The 18,616-nt window shown below is 34.2% G+C and overlaps 1 long non-coding RNA gene across 1 annotated transcript; it reads right to left on the bottom strand.

The window, feature by feature from the left end:
• Positions 1-13,238: 13,238 nt before the first annotated feature.
• LOC110796906 (uncharacterized) lies at positions 13,239-18,271 on the bottom strand. Its single transcript, XR_002535696.2, has 3 exons — positions 16,876-18,271; positions 15,600-15,745; positions 13,239-13,471 (listed from the first exon to the last, which is right to left on the bottom strand). It is a non-coding gene; the product is annotated as an uncharacterized lncRNA (long non-coding RNA).
• Between the last annotated feature and the right edge of the window lie 345 nt (positions 18,272-18,616).

Here is an 18,616-nt window from a genome sequence, read left to right as displayed (position 1 = left end):
TCTCAAACTCAAAAATTTATATTTATAACCCTTTCCTTCTCTTTTCCTTTACTTCTTGACCAATGTGGGACAAAATGTTTTCATTCATTTTCTCTATCTTCCTTTCTTCTTGCATCATGAAAATGAATTAAGATAATTTTTTAGGTACCATCATTTGCCTTTTACACACTGGAGATATATGATCAAACAACATGTAATACCCTAAGAACCATTTGTATTTTTTAATATCATTTCAGTGCAAGCAAATGGCATTTGATGCAAACAACACCAGTAGCTTAGAATGTTTGTCTTCGTCAACTAACTTGATTTATTGCAAGCAAAAGGCTATACAAATGACTAAAACAAATACAGTCTAATATATTAATTGTTTCATACCTTAATGTATGTCCCGACCTCTGTCTCAATATAACGTTATCAGTTCCAATTAGCTATTTACGGTTAAGTACTTGAACACTACTAATAACCGATCAATGTTTAATGATGTAATACAATTTCTAATAGTTAATTTCGGCTAGTTGTTATAATTTCAATTCTTATACTTGTAGAGTACGTTATTGTCTTGTGGATTTTTGTTCTTATATATCATTATGATTGAACACTTGACATATTGGTCGTGTTTGATTTCGAGTCGATTGAAAGAGATACAATCTCATAGATTTATTGTTTCATACTTTAATGTTTATGTTGTCTCAATATAACGTTATCAGTTTCAAGTAGCTATTTCTTGTTAATTAAGTACTTGTACACGTGTAATAATCATTAAATGTCTAATAATATGATCCAATTTGTTCTTTGAACTTGTTAGGACTACTAGAAAATCGAATAATTATTTTGATAAGTTATACGGAATAGTTGTTTAGCTGTACTTGGAGTATGCTTATTGTTAGGTTATGACAAATATAAAACATATATTTTCCATGCGGAAAAACCATAAAGCCAGGAATCCAAATTAATTGCCACATAACAATTAGCACAATTTAGGATGCATACATTTGTAGCGTGCCCTCCCTAGCTGCTCCCGAACCGAACAAGAACAAGTTTATGACTCCAAGTGTTGTCCCTCCGTAGATAGTCCACAACACGTTCGGATCCGCCTTAGATTCAATTAACTAGAATTTAGCCTAAGGTTTTATGTTATTCGATTATAATTTGTGGCAAATTATTAACTTTAGTTTTTAGCTTAAAACTATATGAATACCTTTTTGATGTGTTATAAATTGTGATTGCCATCACCTATTTATAGGGTAGGATTATCGGAACTAGAAACCTACTAGGATTTAATTAACCTAATCTTATTAGAATTAGATACTAATTAAATCTATTAAGTTAGTGTTTAATGCAACAACTAACTCTAGTAGTTTTAGGAAAATAATCTTTAATCGAACTAATCCTAAACGCTTAAGGATTCGATGCATGCACGAACTCAACGCACAGCCCACGAAGGGCGCTGGGCGCGCGCGCGGAGAGCTCGGGTTGTTTGCTTGCCTTGTTGCGCGCGGGCTTTGCTAGGTGCAGGCCTGGCTTCGTGTTGGCCTTGCGTCTAGCAAGCTCGTCCGATGTTTATTTCGTACGACGCGCTTCCGATTAATTTTCCGATTCCGGAATTCATTTCCGATTCGAACAATATTAATATTTCCGATTCCGGAATTATTTTCCGTTTCGAACAAATATTTAATATTTTCGATAATATTTCCGTTTCCTGCAATATTTTCGATTCCGGCAATATTTCCATTTCCGATAATATTTTCCGATACATACCATGTTTCCGTTTCCGGCAACATCTATGACTTGGATAATATTTATATTTCTGATACGATCCATATTTCCATTTCCGGCAATATCATCGTTTTCGGAGTATTCATAATTTGCCTTATGACGATTTCAGCTCCCACTAGAACCGAAATCCGTCTATTCTAAATATCCATAAATGGAGTATTTAAATACTTGATCCGTTCACGTACTATTTGTGTGACCTACGGGTTCAGTCAAGAGTAACCTCTGGATTAATATTATTAATTCCACTTGAACTGAAGCGGCCTCTAGCTAGGCATACAGTTCACTTGATCTCACTGAATTATTAACTTGTATAATTAATTAATACCGAACCGCATTTATTAGACTTAGCATTGAATGCATACTTGAACGAAGGGCATTATTTCCTTCACTTATGAAGGAAATGTGTCCTTCACCCAAGGCGCATTTTTCCAATACTAAGGTTTAGATTAATTACGGAATAATTAATTCAGTGAAACAGGGACGAAGTTATGTTGGGGCCCAAGGGGGGCCTGACCCCTATCACAAATTAGAGATTTCCTATATAACTATGACACTAATTAGAATAGACAAAACAATGTTCTTTGTCATAGTGGTTGAAAGCATGTGTTTTCTCGCAGAAGGTCAGAGGTTCGAGCTCTAAGTCATTCATTTTGCTTTTATTTGGTCCTTCCCTGTTTTCTTTTCCTCTTCTCCTTCGGTCCTTCCCTTTTTATCTTCTCTTCTTTCTTTAAAAGATTATTTTTGCTCAGTAATTTCTTTCACAAAGAATACTTATAAAGAATTAACTTTTTATTTTATGGAACTAATAATATTATCTATTTTAAAATCGTTTTTTATTTTCTTTATTATTTTTATGTATATTATTTTTTATTTACAAAAAAATGAATTAAATTGTCCGACCCCCGTAAAGATGAGTTCCTGGCTTCGTCCCTGCAGTGAAATCCAATGATCGGAACAACTAGCTGGAGCATTGCTTCCGATCAGTGAGTTCTAATCCTTATTAGGCTCACAACTTACTCTTCACTGAACCTACAAGGTCACACTAATGATATAAAATAAATCACCGGATTAAATGAATCGGAAATTCATTTAATGGCTATTCGGGAATTTAGTTCAGAAAACGCAAATATACGATAAGTCGTTGGATCGTAATCGTATATCGTATTGTGTATATTCGTAAGCTAGGAGAAACAAATCGTATCGTACGACGTTGGATCGCCAAGTACTATACGATAAATAATAGTCATAAGGCGTTAGACGCAAGACAAAAGGGGAACGAGCCAACTGCTAGCCCACGAGCCCAAGCGCGCAAGCGTTAGGCCCATGGGCGCAGCACAGAACACGGGGGCAGCACAACAGCGCGACAAGCCCAAGGATTTTCCTACTGTGCGCGCGGGCTATGCAGAAAGAACCAAGCAAGCAGCCACTGGCCTGCGCGCGGCCCAAGCCCAACGGGTGTGCATGATTAAGCGGTTGGGCTTGTACGAATGCAAGGCTGGTCGGGCTTGTGCTTATTACCTTGGCCGGTTAGCATAATAACCCCATAGGTTATTTTCATTAACCTAATGAAGATAGTTTTCCATTCTAAACACATAATCTAACCCTATAGGTAACTAAGAACCCTAATCTTCAGTTTTCCTCCAAAGTAAGATTTTCCCAAAAAGCCAAAAACCTTGTGGAAGTTCTAAGCTAACGGAATCAGGGCGGATCTAAACATGTTAGTGGACTATTGTAGAGGAACTATACATGGAGTTCTTGTTCATGTTCGTGAGGCAAGTGGGAGTACGCGCATCGAATGTATGTTTCATTTAATTCGTACTTTTACATGGATTCTGGATCTTGGGTGTTTTCCGCTTTTGTTAATTAGATTAGCATTAAATCCCAATAGTGGTATAATGAGCTTCATGTTTAAAGTATCTTTTAATGAATTATTATTGATTTATTGTTGTTGAAATTTTCTGGAATTTTTCGGAACCTTTTTCGGATTAGTGGATTAATCGGTGAAAGTTTGTTGTTTTCGAAAAGTGTCAGATTATCAAATTTCTTGAATGTTTTTTGGGTGGAAATGGAGTTCTAAGAAAGTCACAAAATCCCCCCCAAGACTTCCAAAATTCGGCTTCTAAGTTGGACTTTTTGAGGGTTTTTCATTTCGAAATAATTAAATCTTGAATAAAATCGGTTTTAAAAAATAATTATGATTGCTAATCAATATATAATTATTTTATGATTGTAATACCGGTTATTTATAATTATTATGAAGTTTTAAAATTAATTTCATGGATTAATTATAATTATAAACCCTAATTTAGGAAACCCTAAACTAATGATTTTTATGATCGAAATTAATTATATTAATTGGTTAGGTATGAATATTTTATTAGGCGAGTAGGGGAATATGATTTCATGGTTAAATACCTTATTTAAAAATTCAAGGATTAAAATTTTGATTGGATTCGTTACTTTAAATCGTACACCTAAACCAAATTTGATAAAAATATGAAATTTAATTCTTTGGAATGATTTAAATTGTCGGATTGGTTTATCTAAAGTATTCAAAATTTTGTTGATTAGATTCGTTCATGAAATTCGAGCACACGTTAGCCTAGATTTATTACTATCATGAATTGGATTGTATGAATTAATAATAAATCACCCCACTTTAATTATTTTTCGTAATAAATACCAATTGGATTTGTTGAAATTATAAAAATTAAAATCGTGCAAATCATCATGTTGAAAAACAAAATTGGATTGTTGTTTTGGATGGACGAGCAACCACTCGCACAAGATGAGGGGCTACTGTCTGAATGTTGTGCTTGTGCATGGCATGGCCTCGTGCCTAGTTGTGCGCGTGCGACGAGACGAAGAGTAGGGGCAGCAGAAAGCGTTGGCACGCGCATGGCCTGTGCATGCCGCTTGTTGTGTTGTTCTGTGTGCCAGTGCTGGGCGAAGCCTCATGGGCGAGCAAGCGTGCACGTAGCATACCTTGTGTATAAAGTGATGGGCGAAGCCCGTGGGCGAGCGCGCGACACAAGGGGAAGCGAGGAAGAAAAACGGGCAATGCTCGCACATGGGCCGCGACAAACGTGCTTGGGCACTACATCACAAGCATGGGCCTTGCGACCTTTGGCTTGTGCGGTGGTGGCTACTGCACATCACAACGTTGGGTTGGGCGCAAGCCAAGCCCACGTTGCATCATTTTGTGCATTTTTGCTTAAGTTTTGATTCAAGGCCTAAATTTTGGGCTTTGGCCTTATTTGTGCACGTAGGGACTAATGTTGGACTTTGTTGATATTTTATTTTATTTTACTTGGGTTTAAATATTTAAAATTAAAAGTGCAAACAATATTATTGATTAAATATTTAAAATTAAAAGTGCAAACAATATTGGTTTAAGGGGAAGCCTTTTAATGAAATTATTGAAATTAATTATTTTATTTAATTTTCGCAGGACGATCAATTTTAATTAAATAAATATTTGATTAGAATATAATTAAGTATTAATAATTTTAAATTGATTAATCTTTTAGAGCGCGTGTAGATGAACGTGATTTTAATTAATCATGTATTTTATGTGTAAGCTTGCTTGGGCCATTCGTCTTAGAATACGAATGCGTGAATGCATATTATATTATTATGTATTGCGGGTTTGCAGGTGACTAGTATGAACCAACTAGGATAGTTAAATACGGTATGCGAAATGTTTATCTTTGAATGTAAAGTTTTTAAATATGGTCTGCGTACCATGAAGTTTTGGTGTAATAATTATATTATTAATTAAAGTACTTCTAGGTAGCTATTTAAATTCTAAGTTAGCATTTTGAATGATTTTCAAGACGGTGCAAACCTAACAAGATGGAGTTTGACGATTGGATGCTTCAAGACCAAGTCAAGGGGCCATACTAGTTCACCAAATTTATCTTATGCTTTTATATATTGGTGTATGTATATTATCCATGAGATTGTTATTTCATGTTTTGATCAAGGATTTAGTTCACTAAAAAATCAAACCAACATAGAAATAACTAGGTCCAAAGAATATTGAGTTTAAAATTGCCTTCCAAATCAAGCACTTACAAAAATTTCGGACCTAGGATAGTAGGTTTCCGCCAAAGCGAGGTGCGATTTTAGTATTCCTATGTAGTCAGGTATCCCAAAGGAGCACGTTGATTGTGGTTGCAACTCAAACAATATTGGTACATATTGTGGTAAATGAATAAGTTATGGAATTAATTTGTTAACCAAGAGTAGTTTTGAATTACTAGCAATTGAGTTTTTCTTACCTAAAATCTTCAAAGGATTAAGACAAGCCAAAGAATGCTTAAGAACTAGGGACTTTTAGGGTCTTGGATTTGTTTCATTCATTTTGTACTATGTATTTATTGCATGAATGAAATGTTTAAATAGCTTTAATGATTGCATGTATGCTTTTATTTCAAGTTATTAAAGTATGCTAAATGTGTTGGGAAAGATTACAAATAATCTTGCAGCGGAAATAATATTCTTTCCCTTTCGTGTATAAACAAAATGGGCTAACAATTATATCTCTATGATATAATATAAACTCACAAAGTGTTTATGAAATATAAACTAATATTCGATGGTATACTCTAAAAATGTAACGTGTTTTTATATATCTGAATTATGTTACAATGTTATATTTCTGAATTAATTTAACTATCAATATGATTACATATTTATAACCAACCTATTACTAAGAAACTAATGACGCAAATTATCGCAGAATAATTTGCCAATAAATGTTTCCTGCTTTCTAACTTCTCTCCTTCTTTTTCTCTCCTTTTCTTTTTCTTTGTCTTTACTAATTAAATCTTCCCCAAATTAGGAGGAATAACCAACAAATCTCCCCCTTCCGACTTATTATAATATTTTTGATAAACCCGCTTCTCCTCGACATACATCAAGCTTTTGTATGGTCAATATTTTGGTCATCATATCTGAGCCATTATGGTCAGTATGGATCTTTTCCAAATGTAACAGCTTGGCTTCAAAGACATCTCGTATCCAATGATACCTTACATCTATATGTTTAGAACGGGAATGAAAGGTGGGATTTTTCGCCAGATGAATAGCACTCTGGCTGTCACAATAAAGTATATAATTTTCTTGTTTAATTCCTAGCTCTTGTAGAAAATTCTTTATCCACAAGAGCTCTTTGCAAGCTTCTGTCACAGCAATGTACTCGGCTTCTGTTGTTGATAATGCAACACATTTTTGTAACCTTGATTGCCATGATATAGCTCCCCCTGCAAAAGTCATCATGTAACCTGATACTGACTTTCGCGAATCAACATCATTAGCCATATCTGCATCTGTGTAACCTTTTAACACATGATCTCCTAAACCAAAGCATATGCACATTTTTTACGTGCCACGTAAATACCTTAGTATCCATTTTACAGCTTCCCAGTGTTCTTTTCCTGGATTAGAGAGAAACCTACTAACAAGACCTACTGAATAGGAAATGTCCGGTCTTGTACAAACCATAGCATACATCAAACTGCCAACTGCAGATGCATAAGGAACTTTATCCATCTCTTCTTTTTCTTTATCACTTGTAGGACATTGTTGAGAGCTGGTATCAGAGCCGGATACGTACATATACGTCGTCGTATATAAACAAATGGAAGATTCGATGGTAAGTCTATCAGGAATGATTAAATTGACATCATCCAACTATTCTATGTGGAAATCTCGAAGGGAAGATATCCTTTATTGTAAGGACTTGTATAAGCCCATCAAGGAAGAAACTAAATCGGAAAATAAAACTGAAGATGCATGGAAGTTGGAAAATCGTAAGGCGGTCGGGTTAATACTACAACATATTGATTAGAGAATTTTTCAACATGTTACTAATGACACGGATGCCTACAAGCTTTGGAAAAAGCTTGAGTCAATGTATGAGAGGAAGACAACTTTAAATAAAGCTACATTGGTGAGAAGGTTGGTTCGTCTTCTATACAAGGAAGGTAAAAATATGGCAGAACATATGAATGAATTTCAAGGCATTGTTAATCAGTTAACAAATGTCAGCATGGAAATTGAAGATGAAGTCCAAGCCTTATTACTCCTCAGCTCATTACCTGATAGCTGGGAAACTCTTGTTATCTCGTTGAGCAATTCGGCTCCGAGTGGTAAACTCACCCTTGATATGGTGAAAGACAGCTTATTCAATGAAGAAGCTAGAAGGAAAGAATTTGCCTCGACAAATCAGACTGAAGCACATATTGTTGAAAATCGTGGGAGACCAATGTTTAGAGGTTCCCAAAGTTAAGAAAAATCTAGAGGCAGATCAAAATCCAAAAAGAGGTTCACTTGCTTTTATTGTCATAAGCCAGGACATAAGCAAAGTGAATGTAGAATATGGAAGCGGGACATGAGATCTAAAAATGAAAGGAGTAGTGATAATGAAGATAAGAAAAATATCACGGCTACAGCAGTAGGTGATGATATTTATTTTGTAGGTGATGACGAGTGTTATAACCTAACAAGTGAAGATTGTAGTTGGGTAATTGATACAGGTGCTTCGTATCATCTAACTGCAAATATAAATTATTTTACATCTTACACTACCGGGGATTTTGGTTTTGTAAGGATGAGAAATGATGGATCAACCAAATTTATTGGTATTGGAGATGTTTGTTTGGAAACCAATACAGGTTGTAATCTTACACTACACGATGTCAGACATGTTCCAGATATTCGACTGAATTTGATTTCAGCTGGTAAACTTGACGATGAAGGATATGCAAATCACTTTTCAAATGGAAAGTGGAAATTGTCAAAGGGCTCGATGATTGTTGCTCACGGAAAGAAGCAACAAACCCTTTATGTCACAAATGGAAAGCTCAGCTCACAAATAAATGTAGCTGAAGAATGTTCGACCGAGCTATGGCATAAGCGACTCGGTCATATGAGTGAGAAGGGATTACAAATCCTCACTCAAAAGCAACTCCTCCCTTTGAAGGATGTTAATTTGAAATCATGTGTTGATTGTTTGGCAGGAAAACAACACAGAGTTTCATTTCGAAGAAATCCACCTTCTAGAAGATCTCGGGTTCTAGATTTGGTTCATACAGACGTTTGTTCTATGACAGAGAAATCTCTTGGTGGTGCATCATATTTTGTTACATTAATTGATGACCATTCCAGGAAAGTGTGGGTCTTTCTTTTAAAAAGTTAAGACCAAGTCTTTGATGCGTTTAAGGAGTTTCATGCAAAAGTAGAAAGAGAACTTGGCATGAAATTAAAATGTGTGCGATCAGATAATGGTGGTGAGTATAGAGGTCCATTTGAAGAATATTGCAGGAAGTATGGGATAAAGCTCGAGAAAACTGTCCCAAAAACACCTCAACAAAATGGTCTCGCTGAAAGAATGAATCGAACGATCACGGAAAAAGTTCGTTCGATGTTATCACATGCAAAGTTACCCAAATCTTTTTGGGGGGAGGCAGTAAAGACTGCAGTTCATTTGATTAATCTTTCTCCTTCAGTCCCACTTGATGGTGATGTTCCACAGATGATATGGTCTGGAAGAAGATTAAACTATGAAAGTTTGAAGGTGTTTGGAAGTAGAGCCTTTGTTCACATCCCGAGGGATGAAAGATCAAAACTTGATAGCAAGACAAAACAATGTATTTTTCTTGGCTATCCTGAAGATGGCTTCGGTTATAGGTTATGGAGTCCTGCTGAAAGAAAAATTGTTAGAAGCAGAGATGTTGTTTTCTTTGAAGATCAAACCATTGAAGACATACAAAAATTGGGAAAATCTACAACATCCCATGAAGAATTGCCTATAATCATGAATCCAGTTCCTTCTCCGGATGCAATTGATGATCACGGGGGAGAAGTACACCAAGATGATTAACCTCATGATGATGAGAATGTGGAACATATTCCACAACAAGAAAATCAATCATCTCATGAAGTAGAATTAAGAAGATCCACTCGAGATAGACGACTTCCAGCAAAATTGGCTGGAGGTGAATATCAGTTACTTACTGAAGGGGGAGAACCAGAGTCCTATGAAGAGGCTTTGAAAGATGTACATCAGGAAAAGTGGATGGAAGCCATGCACGATGAGATAAAATCCTTGCATGAGAATCACACATTTGATTTGGTACAGCTACTAAAGGGGCGACGAGCACTCAAGAATAAGTGGGTGTTTAGATTAAAGAGTGAAGAAAATAATCCACAACCAAGATATAAAGCTAGGCTGGTTGTGAAGGGGTTCAGTCAAAAGAAAGGTATTGACTTTGAAGAAATATTTTCACCAGTTGTGAAAATGTTGTCAATACGAGTTGTTCTTGGCATGGCAACATGCATGGTTTTGGAAATTGAACAACTAGATGTGAAAACAGCCTTCCTACATGGTGATTTGGAAGAAGAAATATATATGGAACAACCTGAGGGATTTCAGGTTAAGGGAAAGGAACACATGGTATGTCATTTGAATAAGAGCTTGTATGGCTTAAAGCAAGCACCACGACAATGGTATCGAAAATTTGAGTCTTTTATGAAAGATCATAAATTTCAAAGGACGACATCAGATCATTGTGTGTTCATTAAAAGATTTGCAGAGGGAGATTTTATCATTCTACTCCTTTATGTCGATGATATGTTAATTATTGGCCATGATAACAATAAAATCGCCAATTTAAAGAAGGTGATGAATAAATTCTTTGCTATGAAGGATTTAGGACCAGCAAAACAAATACTTGGTATGAAAATCTCTCGTGACAAAAAAAATAAAAAGTTATGGCTGTCACAGGAAAGATATATTGAGAAACTACTTGAGAGGTTTAATATGCATACGGCTAAGCCAGTGAGCTCTCCACTTGCAGGTCATTTTAAATTAAGCTCTGATACCAGACTGTTGGGAAAGATTACAAATAATCTTGCAGCGGAAATAATATTCTTTCCCTTTCGTGTATAAACAAAATAGGCTAACAATTATATCTCTATGATATAATATAAACTCACAAAGTGTTTATGAAATATAAACTAATATTCGATGGTATACTCTAAAAATGTAACGTGTTTCTATATATCTGAATTATGTTACAATGTTATATTTCTGAATTAATTTAACTATCAATATGATTACATATTTATAACCAACCTATTACTAAGAAACTAGTGACCCAAATTATCGCAGAATAATTTGCCAATAAATGTTTCCTGCTTTCTAACTTCTCTCCTTCTTTTTCTCTCCTTTTCTTTTTCTTTGTCTTTACTAATTAAATCTTCCCCAAATTAGGAGCAATAACCAACAAAATGTTATTCTTTGCCATTTCATTTTGTAGAATTATCCATCTTCCTTCATTGCATTTCGGGTAATAGAACTGCAATATTTCCTCGATCAATTGGTAACAATGTTTTGAGAGAAATTCTCAAAAGAAAGGAGAATGGGAGCGTATCTTAGATGCAACATTTTCTTATAGTGATCTTCATGGTTGTTTTCAACCAAAAGGTTTAATGGTAGACCAATTGGACCTCATATATTCAAAATACTAGGTAGTTTTGGAATAATGAAGTATTGAAAGGCTTATGTATTACCAAAGGTTAACAACCAATTACCTTTTGAATCAATAATGAACTAGACTCATTGAATGTGGTCATTAAAAATGAATAGAAAGAAAGGGACTTTGTAAAGCTTAACAAAGTAAGAAGATCAAGCAAAGAGTAAAATCTTTTAGACTAATAAGAAATTAAAGGTGCTGGAAGGGATAGGAAACGAGAACAAAAGAAATGAATTCAAAGTTCTATTTCCACCTATAAGTTTGTGTTAAAGAGAAACGACTTATCAAATAAATATCCTATGGTGTTGGATTACCGCTTGAGGTTCTCACTTTTGTTAAGAAATCAAATTTTGGAAGCTAAGTTTGGTTATTAACCTACAAGTGGGAAATGAAGCAAATTTGTGCTACATTAGCTGTAGGGTCATCTTGTTTGTTTTAAAGTCCTTGAAAAGGTTGGAACTTAATGGCATTATGTTCCATTAATCGTCATAAACAATTTTATGTATGGATACAGAAAGACTCACATTCAAAGTAAACAAAACAATCGTTGAATGTTTTTTTTGAATGAGATGGTCATTTATTGGTTGAGTCATATGATTGATTAATAAACAAGCAAATCTCTGGACATTCGAACTTAAGAAGGTTCAAATCAAATATCTTGATTTGTGTTCCACATATCTTTGGCAAGGTCATACGACCATATCAACAAGACAACACTACAAGAAAACGACAAATTGGCGATCGCTAAAAGTAGTCGGTAAAAGAGTGTTTCTGGTCGCAAAAAAATTTACCGACTAAAAGTTGTCGGTAAAGGGTTGTCGGTGATATCCTGGTTGGAGTTTGGCCAAATTCCGACTAAAAAGTAGTCGGTAAAAATGTACGAATACTTAACCGACTAAAGATAGTCGGAAAATCACCGACTAACAAAGTAGTCGGTAATTTAGCGACTAACAAAGTAGTCGTTAGTTTACCGACTAAAAAAGTAGTCGGTAATTTAGCGACTAATTACCGACTAACAAAGTAGTCGGTAAAAGTATTAAAAAAAAAAACTGAAACCAGCAACTGGACATTCCAGTTACCAGTTTCCATTTGAAGACTGATGAATCGATAATGACAACTCACACGTTAGAACAATTTACAAAGAATGGGTGGTATTTCATGAATCAAACCAATACAAACACACTACATATATACCACGATAACAAGGAAATTAATGATTTACATCCAAATTTCATAAGGGAAATTTTGCACTTTACGGATCATAATGTGATGCTGAATGTCACATTGTCGGTTTGCTATGGTGGTTTTAACTTCAAATCAAATTCCAGATAGCAGATCCAAAAAATAATAAAGTAATGTACTCTTCTGGAACATGCATACCAAATTCACACTTGTTCTTCTCAACTCTGATTACAAAAGAAGAAACAAAATCCCATCAACAAGAATTGAAAAATAACACACACATAGACAGAACCATGAAGATTTAGTTCCCAGAATATTGGTTGAAATAATTCAAATCTAAAACATGAAAATTACATAAGAAATTGCTTTTAATAGCGGTTAATAATGCTTTTAACAACGCTTCTTGAAGCGCTGTTGATGGCTTCGATATTAAAAGTAAAAGGTACCTTTAATAGCGCTTTTCAAAAGCGCTGTCATATGTAATATCTAGGATAATTCAAATGTTTCTTTCATAGCACATTATAAACGCTATTAAAGAAATGCTATTGAAGATTTGGCGCTATTTTTCAAATTATTTTCTAATAGCGGATGTTATGAAGCGCTATCAAAGTTTTTTTTTGTTTTTTTTAATTATTTATAATATCGCTGCCTACCTGAAAAGCATTTCATTTTTTTCCACAAAATAAAACCATATATTGAAGAGTAGTGAATAGTTGAATATTAATTTCCCAACCTCAATGGAAAGAATTTTTGCAATAGTCACCCTAATAAAACCGATTACATAGATCACAAATAAAATTCTAAACATTAAACTACGCAAAGTACATTAATTAATAAAGTTGTATGTTTTTTGGTTCAATCAACGTAACCTAGCGATTATACAATTGTTGAACAACATGGCGCACCCACTCAGTTCTTACTTCTCCAATCTGCTCCTTGTCATAACTTGGAAACTGACAATCTGAAAAGTACTACGAAACAATGGGGGTATAAGATATTCATACATATATAGATGGGAAAAAACCCGTAAGAATTAGTATTACAATAAACAATAAGTGCCATATATGGAAAAAAAAAAACTAAACTTCACATTATAGGAATAGATTATCACTTAACATAGGTTGGTTGTATTAGGTGAATTTGTATCAAACCTATCTCAAAGTGACATATACAAGTTTAATCTAGACGAGGAGATAATCTCACTTTTATCGCTGCAGCAAGTAAGGTTCTACAAGTCGCTCTCTTACTTAATGGCTTGAAACTGATATGTGTATAACCCTTTCCATTCGCCTTATTCTTTATAGCTGAAATTTTATGAATTTGAATGCTAAATAATTACATCTCAGAACTTTGGGACAAATCTTCTGAAAATATTTAAATAATTTCCATATTGTATCGCTTCTTACTAGAATGGTCCAATTGACAGATTTGCAATTCTAAAATGTGATGCAGAGATTGGAAACCCACTTCCATGCAGAAGCAACAGTAAATCATCTCTGAGACACTTAATTCTTTTAAAGCCTATAAATTTCATACATCTAGCATACTAAGTAGTTTATGTTTGTGGTTGCAGTTCTGAAACTTGCATTTAGTTGCTCCGAGTTAAGGCCTAAGAGCATCAATGTTTATACAGGTAAGTGAGATGTATTTTCCTTCTGTTTAGATCGACTGCAAACTGATTACAGTTTAGGACTATTTGAGATACTAATTATTTCTTTGTCTAGGAAACGAAAGAGCCATAGTTCTATTCTTGCTGATTGAAACCATTATCTTGGTTGCCTTGGATATTATTGTACGATTCTGCTGTATATTTTGGGGTAAGAAGAAGCTCAGAAACCAAGGATCTGGTAAAGTTCCTCGACAAAAGAGCAAGCCTAGTATTTGTTCTTAAAACATGACCTTATTTGTTTAAACTTACTGCACTGTTACAGGAGTCTGAGTCGATGGCTTCTTGGAAAACAAACCTTTTTTATGAGCCAGAAAAATTCGAGGTAAAAGCAACCTACTCGATCTAGTTCAACTCTTAATTTTGAGATTTATTTAGAGGTTCTAGCTTGTAAAACCTTTCTAAACACTAGCAACAAACACATGAAAAACATGTAGCTGTTCATCGAGGGATTTATGAAGCAGCAAAGGAAATATAAGAGCAATTAATGCCAGAAATCCAAAACCATATAGATTCCCATGGAGAAGATGCAAAATTTCAATTTACAGGTCATTCATTAGGGGGTTGTCTATCATTGTTAGTCCATGTGATGCCTGCCTTTTCTATACATACTTCTCATACCAATCAGATTATGTGTAACTAACTAATCAGATTATGTGTAACTAACTGATCAGATTATATGGTTAGAAATCAGATTTAGTATGGCCAGATTACTAAATCAGATTTAGATCTTGAGTACTCAGTCATAGTCTGCCTATGCTACTCTCTCCTATCTGATGCATTCCTATAAATAACTTACAGAAACTAGTCTGATTTATGAAGCTCGATCAACAAACAGAGTTGCAGGACAAGAAGCACGACAGTCAACAGCAGTAGAAGTATAAGCAGGACAGTCATCACGGGAACACCAGACTCCAAAATTTTCAGACCACTAAACTACTTCTATACTTAAATGATCTAGTTAAAGGATGAGATTTGTCAGAAAACGATGCAATTAAAGACTGCTTCTACTAAAAGCATGGACAATTATGTATATGACCTTTAGTATAGTTGACGCCACTAAAATAAAATAACTTTTAGTACAATAACAACTTTTTGAAAAGGACGACACTAAAATAATAAGTACCCCATCCACATGTTTCTCAAAGGAAAAGGGGAAGGTTGAAGAACAAAACAACTTAATATGTCAAGATATATACAAGAACTGCAGTTATATTATCAAGTAATGTATCAGATGAAGAAAGGAGATGGAATGCCTTCCATCCATACCGAACCTCATGCTCAGAAAACTGCAATGTGCATTGCAACATCAAGCTTTGCAAATTTGAAAAGAAGATGACATTCAAACTGCTGTAGCAGTATGCAATCCTAACAGCATGAAGTTAAGCCTCAAGGAAATTGTGTAAATTGAGAAAAAATGCAGTATGACAAACCTGGTACATAAGGGAACTTTCTGGGTAATATGGGACGAGGTATGCCCTTTTGTATCTTCCAATCAAATGCGTTTAAAGATACAACCTCAACCTTTAGCAAAACCTCATCGGCCTTTAGATCAGGAACATCAATCTTAACATGCATGCTGAAACATAGACAACAACCCTCGTTAGAAGACTACACAATTACATAAATCCAGTAACCAAAAATTTATATACAATGTTGAATCAGTTGATTATGAGAAGAGGTTTAAGAGTAAAGCAGATGGCTTCGTTTCCTAATTATTCACAAAACTAACCTGAATAAGTACAATATCAATATCTGGACAACCAGAGCTAAGCTTCAAAGGAAAACACATAAAACAGCAAAGAAGAAGAATTGAAATGTTCCATGTTGATGCATATCTAGCTAATATACGAAATACACCAAGTTCAGAGGATGAACTCCCCCGGGATAACTTAGGTTTAACCCCAGAACTGCTTTTATGCATAACACCAAGTTCTTACGCTAAAACCTGTTTATCTGATTAATTAATAAGCCTTAAACCTCTGACGAAAACCATTCATTGTTTTACTTATCTCTATCGAGCTACTTTACTTTGGTTCCTATGATCCAACTTTTGTAGCTCCTCCCTCTTTTGCTAATTCATGAGGGTTTACTTTGAACCAAAAAGTCTTAAAGATATCCCACGACGCACCAATAAATAAGGATTATGTTGATCAACAATAATCACCAAATGTATTCCATACCAAAATCTTTAAAACAAGAACGGAGATGCCAAAACAACAGATAACCAAGAACATAAAAACCTACATAGTAACCTCTAACCAGTCGAGTGATACTAGTACTGAATCATAACCACCCATATTTCAATTTTGTCCCAAAAAGACCAGAATAAACAAGTGTAAAATGCACCTAACAACATCACTGTGAAATATACAGTGTTCTTCAAGCCTTTCTATCATTCTTCTATACAAGAAATACAACACATTTGAAATTCTAATCAGCTGTTTCTCTAAACTGATGCAATATTTCAAATTTTCAATTCCGTTAAACATAAAAATTATAATTATAAATATATTGTACCAAATTAACATACCAATCACCATTCTAATTAAGTACAATTTCTGATTTCCCCAAATATCATCCCCATCCCTCAATTTCCCAGTTATAAAATCATAAAATTGAAAAAACCCAAGTCCAAAATCATACAAAGTGAACAAAATTGAAAATTATTAACAATAAGAAAATGAAATGAGGGAGGAAAAAAACAACCTTTAAAGCAGTAGTTCCACCGCCATAGCGAGAATACCGAATCGCATTCATTAATTTGGCAACCATTTGCTTGTCTGATGATACCTAACATTTAAACTAGTGAACTATGCAAAAGAACCCAAATTAAAAACATGATGAGAGAAAATTGAAGAAGCTCATACCCGAATAAACCAAAATAGAAACCCTAATCTTGGAATTACATAGCCACAAGCACCGACATCTATCCCTCACAACGCCACCGTCGCGACACCGTTTCCATAGACCCTACAAGATCAATGACGGTAGAGGAGGAGAGAGGGGCTGGTTTAAGGAGGAGAGAGATGGAGATTCGAGGAGGTGAGGTTAGGAGGCGTAGAGCAATCTCCGTGAGAGACATGAATAAGCCGTCCTTTAATTTTCTCATAGGCGGTTCTTTTATTTTTTTATTTTTTTTTCTTAAACGTTTAATAGCGTTTTATTTGAAAACACTATAATAGAATGTACATATGATAGAGTTTATCTTAAAAGCACTATTAAATACATTATCATATCTTTAACAGCAAAATGGGTAAAAGCGCTATTAAAAAAACGCTATAAAAGCATATTTCTGTAGTAGTGATACCAAATCCACGATTGTTCTTCTCAACTCTGATTATAAAAGAAGAAACAAAATCCCATCAACAAGAATTGAAAAATAACACACACATAGACAGAACCATGAAGATTTAGTTCCCAAAATATTGGTTGAAATAATTCAAATCTAAAACATGAAAATTACATAAGAAAAACGAAATCAGATTAAAAATAAAAATCAAAATAAATATAACATACGAAAATCAAATTAAAAAACAAAAATCAAAATTAAAACAAAAATCAAATTTAAAAACGAAAATCAAATTTAAAAACTAAAATCAAATTAAAAAACGAAAATCAATTTAAAAAAGATCCCCAAATCAAAAATAAATCCCCAAATTAAAAAATCGAAAATAAAAAAACAAAAATTACATAAGAAAACGAAAATCAGATTTAAAAACGAAAATCAAAATAAAAAACGAAAATCAAAATAAAAAATCAAAATCAAAATAAAAAAACCAAAATCAAATTTAAAAACTAAAATCAAATTTAAAATCAAATCCCCGAATCAGATCCAAATCAAATTAAATCCAAAAAAATACAAATTTTATGACGAAAATTTGAGGAGAAAAGATTAAAAAAACCAAATAAAAAAAAAACCACCAATTTTCGTCGATGATGAGGAGATCGATGATGAAGGAGATCGGTGATGAAGGAGATCAATGATGACGATGATGATGATCAACGGTGAAGATGAAGATGATAATGATCTATGGTGACGATGATGAAGAAGAGAGGAATGAGAGATCAAAGAATTAGAAAGGAGAGAGAAGGAAGAGGGAGGAGAAAGAAGAAACGGCAGGTAGGAGAGAGTGAGGGGAGGGTTAGGTTAGGTTATGTTGATGCGTGAAAGCCCAAAGCCCCAAAGTAGTATATTTTGTTTTAATTAAAAAACTAAATTACCGCTACTTATTGGTCGGTAAAGTTATGTTTTTAAAAAAACAATCACCGATTACTAAATTAGTCGGAAATTTTAATAAATACCGACTAAAATTAGTCGGTAATAATTTTTATCATTTTTTTAAAAATACCGACTATATTATTGGTCGTAAATACATTTAATTTTGAAAAATGTTGAGATTTATTTTTGGTCGAGATTTTACTGACTACTAAAGTAGTCGGTATAGTG

The sequence above is a fragment of the Spinacia oleracea genome, chromosome 4 (genome assembly GCF_020520425.1).
Source record: "Spinacia oleracea cultivar Varoflay chromosome 4, BTI_SOV_V1, whole genome shotgun sequence".
Classification (NCBI taxonomy): Eukaryota; Viridiplantae; Streptophyta; class Magnoliopsida; order Caryophyllales; family Amaranthaceae; genus Spinacia; species Spinacia oleracea.
Note: the sequence above shows the minus strand (reverse complement) of the source record. Positions and strands in the feature narration are given on the sequence as shown.